Source organism: Myxine glutinosa, chromosome 7, assembly GCF_964187855.1.
Source record: "Myxine glutinosa chromosome 7, kmMyxGlut1.1, whole genome shotgun sequence".
Lineage (NCBI taxonomy): Eukaryota > Metazoa > Chordata > Myxini > Myxiniformes > Myxinidae > Myxine > Myxine glutinosa.
The window spans coordinates 151,906,489-151,911,155 of NC_136267.1; the positions used below are offsets into that span (position 1 = coordinate 151,906,489).

At 44.1% G+C, this 4,667-nt stretch overlaps 1 non-coding gene across 1 annotated transcript; it reads left to right on the forward strand.

Moving 5' to 3' along the window:
* The first annotated feature begins 4,595 nt into the window (after nucleotides 1-4,595).
* TRNAH-GUG (transfer RNA histidin (anticodon GUG)) lies at nucleotides 4,596-4,667 on the forward strand. The gene has a single exon. It is a non-coding gene; the product is annotated as a tRNA-His (tRNA).

Genomic DNA, 4,667 nt, shown 5'->3' on the forward strand with positions numbered 1-4,667 from the left:
TTCAGTGCCCCAGTCATCCCCGCGACTCCGTGCTGTCTTCAGCAAGCTTGCCTTCAGTGTATCTGCAGTCAAATTATCTGGCACTCTGTATTTCTTTCTAGCTTGTGCTGGATTATTTTTGTAGAGCTGGGCTGGTTGGTTGCAAAGAATGCATACATCCTTATACAGGAGGTCAACTGACTGTGATCTTCTAGAACTGCAGCCAGTTGATGAACTGAACTCACAAGTAGTGCGTCTTCTCTTCAACTTTGATGACTCTTTCTCTGCCTTTGATGCTTCAGCTGACTTCTTGGTGGTTGCAACAAAGTTGTTGTACAGATCATTTTTACACTTCTGGTGGTACCTCAGTTTTCCTTCCTTTTGAGCCTCCTTCATACGTTCCACAACAGTAACATTTTCGACAGTTTCTGCTTGTTTCAATAAAGTTGAGTATCCCTTTGGAGTTGCCTGTATGAGCCTTTCAGCTGGTGTATCCGAGCGTGCACAGATGAAGCAATTGAGCACAGGTGGAGTAACGTCTTCATCCATATTGCTAGACTCCATGTCCTGCAAAGTAGAAAATGAGATATATTTAGAAATTATTTTTCCACAAAGGAGTGTCTGTGGTGAAATATAAATGTTAACAATCAACTCAGAATCATGAAAAACCCTTATTTGACCCCTCATAAGTTACTTAAGGGCCGATTTAAAAAAATAAAAATTCTCGAAAATAATTTTTCGGTACCCGAATTCAACAGCTTTTTTTCTGGGTTTCCCACGGGAGTTGACCTTCAACATTTCAACACATGTTATTACACACCTTTACAAACATATTGGTGAAGAAATTTTTTGGTAACAATTTAGTTAACAGATTTTCATATGTTTCCCTTGCTATAGGCGTCAGAATACGCGACACGAACTAACCGACGATTCTGTACACAGGTATGAAAAACCAACACCAAGAATACTATTAAAGACACACCAATAGTTACGCACACCGAAAGAAAGATGAAAGATACAGTTTCAACAAAAACACAATTGTAAAGTTACTTAACTTCGAAAGCGTGCGCGCATGGACAGCTTTGAAGAGACGTGACGTGACGTGACGAGAAGAGACGTGAAGAGACTATGAAGAGATTTAAAACGTTAGACAAGTGGTCGATGTTCGGGGAAGTTAGGGGGAGAAGAGAAAATCTAAGAAATAAGCAATACAGCGAAGGAAAGAACATAAATTCACAGAACACCTTTGGGGGTAGGGAAGCCGAGATAAACTAGGCCGCGCACGCGGTGGGACAGAAAAGGATTAAATTATACAAAAGTTTGCAAGAATTGCAAATCAACACCAACTGGAAAACACCCTGCAACACATGCACAATAAAAAACGAATCGAAATTGACGAAAACACGAATGGAAAAAATACTATAACTTTTGCTGCCGTGCAGAGCTCCAAGACGTTTCCTTGCTCCAGGGACCGGAAACGGAAGTTTGACGTTTGTGTTGGTTTGGCAGATGTGTTGGTTTGGTGCATGTGTTGGTTTGGCGGAAGTGTTGGTTTGGCGGATGTGTTGGTTTGCCAGATGTGTTTGTTTGGCAAATGTGTTGGTTTCGTGGAAGTGTTGGTTTGGCGGATTTGTTGGTTTGGCAGATGTGTTGGTTTGGTGCATGTGTTGGTTTGGCGGAAGTGTTGGTTTGGGGGATGTGTTGGTTTGCCAGATGTGTTTGTTTGGCAAATGTGTTGGTTTCGCGGAAGTGTTGGTTTGGCGGTTGTGTTGGTTTGGCGGATTTGTTGGTTTGGCGGATGTGTTGGTTCGGTGGACGATTTGGCTTCGCGTATGCGTTGGTTTGGCGGATGTCTTAGTTTGGCATTTGTGTTGGTTTGGCAGATGTGTTGGTTTGGCGGAAATGTTGGTTTGGAGGATGTGTTGGTTTCTCTGATGTAGTTGTTTGGTAGATGTGTTGTTTTGTCGGATGTGTTGGTTTGGCGGATGTGTTGGTTTGGCGGATTTGTTGGTTTGGCAGATGTGTTAGTTTGGCGTTTGTGTTGGTTTGGCAGATGTGTTGGTTTGGTGCATGTGTTGGTTTGGCGGATGTGTTGGTTTGGGGGGTGTGTTGGTTTGGCGGATGTGTTGGCTTGGCGGATGTGTTGGTTTGGCAGATGTATTGGTTTGGCGGATGTGTTGGTTTGGCGAATGTGTTGGTTTGGCAGATGTGTTGGTTTGGGGGATGTGTTGGTTTGGCGGATGTGTTAGTTTGGCGGATGTTTTAGTTTCGCGTTTGTGTTGGTTTGGCAGATGTGTTGGTTTGGTGCATGTGTTGGTTTGGTGGCGTGATGGCGCACATGGTGGCGCACATGTGTTGGTTTGGTGGAAATGTTGGTTTGTCGGATGTTTTAGTTTGACAGATGCATTGTTTTGGTGGATGTTTTGGTTTTGTGAATGTGTTGGTTTGGCGGATGTATTAGTTTAGTGGATGTCTTCGTTTGCCGGATGTGTTGGTTTGGCGGATTTGTTGGTTTGGCAGATGTATTGGTTTGGTGTACGATTAGGTTTGGCGTATGTGTTGGTTTGGCGGATGTGTTGGTTTGGTGCATGTGTTGGTTTGGCGGATGTGTTGGTTTGACGAATGTGTTGGTTTGGCGGATATATTGGTTTGGGGAATGTGTTGGTTTGGCACATGTGTTGGTTTGGCGAATGTGTTGATTTGGCGCATGTGTGAGTTTGGCGAATGTGTTGGTTTGGCGAATGTGTTGGTTTGGCGAATGTGTTAGTTTGGCGGATGTGTTGGTTTGGCGAATGTGTTGGTTTGGCGTACGTATTGGTTTGGGGGATGTGTTGGTTTGGTGAATGTGTTGATTTGGCGCATGTGTGAGTTTGGCGAATGTGTTAGTTTGGCGAATGTGTTGGTTTGGCGAATGTGTTAGTTTGGCGGATGTGTTGGTTTGGCGCATGTGTTGGTTTGGCGAATGTGTTGGTTTGGTGCTTGTGTTGGTTTGGCGGATGTGTTGGTTTGGCGGATGTGTTGGTTTGGCGAATGTGTTGGTTTGGCGGATGTATTGGTTTGGGGGATGTGTTGGTTTGGCGGATGTGTTAGTTTTGCGAATGTGTTGGTTTGGCGGATGTATTCGACCCACGCACATGGCGTGTCATTGACCCATGCACATGGTGTATCATTGGACGGGCAAACTATGTTTAAACTATGTATGTGGCCGACACTCGTTTTTGCACTTAGAAAGAGTGAAAACTGGCACATTTATAAGTATTGCGATGTATACAGGAATGAAGAGATTTGTAGGTTTCAAAATCAGCTATACGGTGTTACCAATTGTAGATATGAAGCTTTATTGTGCAGAAACCGATCTATTCGGAGGCAAGACATATTTGAGTTGAGCAGACAAAATGGCGGAAGTAAGAACACAAGCTGAGCGACCTGAAAGCCGGCTGACGAAAGGTAACCCTATTGGCGTATTTGAATTTCAAAAACACACCAAAACACCCTGTTTTCATTCATGTAATCCGTTGGAGGTTGAGAAGTATGCATGTGAAGTTTGGGGCTGCTCGGTTTCATGGTTTTTTCATTCATGTAATCCAAATATGTATACATGGCACATGGCCTTACAAAAATGTATATATGGCAACATTCATATGTATATACATCAGATTCATCAGACCGAAGACCCCAAAGACCCCGAAGACCCAAAACACGCTTCAAGGCCCAGAATATACAAATGGCCCTGAGACCGAAAAGACCATTAAGACCGAAAAGACTCTAAAGACCCAAAAGCCCAAGAAGACCCAAAAAGACACTGAAATGGTCAAGGATGCCTATCCCTCTGAAATGATGTGGAGTGAGGCGTGCGGAGCGTGCCGAGTCACGCTAGTTAATACAATGAACAATTGAACAAACGTTCTACTCCCCGTGTTCCCCCATCGCCCGCCTTGATCGTATAGTGGTTTGTACTCTGCGTTGTGGCCGCAGCAACCTCGGTTCGGATCCTGGTCACGGCAATGCAGATCAATGACTCGGCAGGGGTTCCTTTTATTTTTACAATAATAAAAACAAAGTGTTCCATCATTTGTGATTGATTTTGCACATCACGCCGACTCTACCTTCGTTTTCGGTACGTGAATACCTTTCCAAAAAGGTAGCAATAAATGATGCTGTGACGTATCGTCATGGTTACGGAGTGAAAAAACTCGTCACCTCCCACCATTTAATGACACGATTATTCCCCACTTGTCGTTTACCCCCTTTGGGTACATCTTATGTGTAAAGTATTTACTGAGCAAAGTATTTACTGAATGAATTATTTCCTGCATTGAAATGAATCGTGGGGTGTAGACTGACGTTCTACTGGCAAGCATCTTGATGTTGCTTGCAAAGCTAACCGTTGCGCATCAACCGCTTTGTGAGCTTCTGGTCAAGCGGAGCAAGCGACCAAGGGAGACGCTTGGTGAACACCATCTAACAAAACACCATCTCCCATTGCGCAGGTAAACCGGTTCGTTGTGTTTCACGATTCAACAGAACAAAGAGCATTGTTTTATTCTCTGCAAGTAAATTAATACAATGAACAATTGACACAAACGTTTCACTTATTGTGCTCCCCCCCGTAGCTCGCCGTGATCGTATAGTGGTTAGTACTCTGCGTTGTGGCCGCAGCAACCTCGGTTCGAATCCGAGTCACGGCA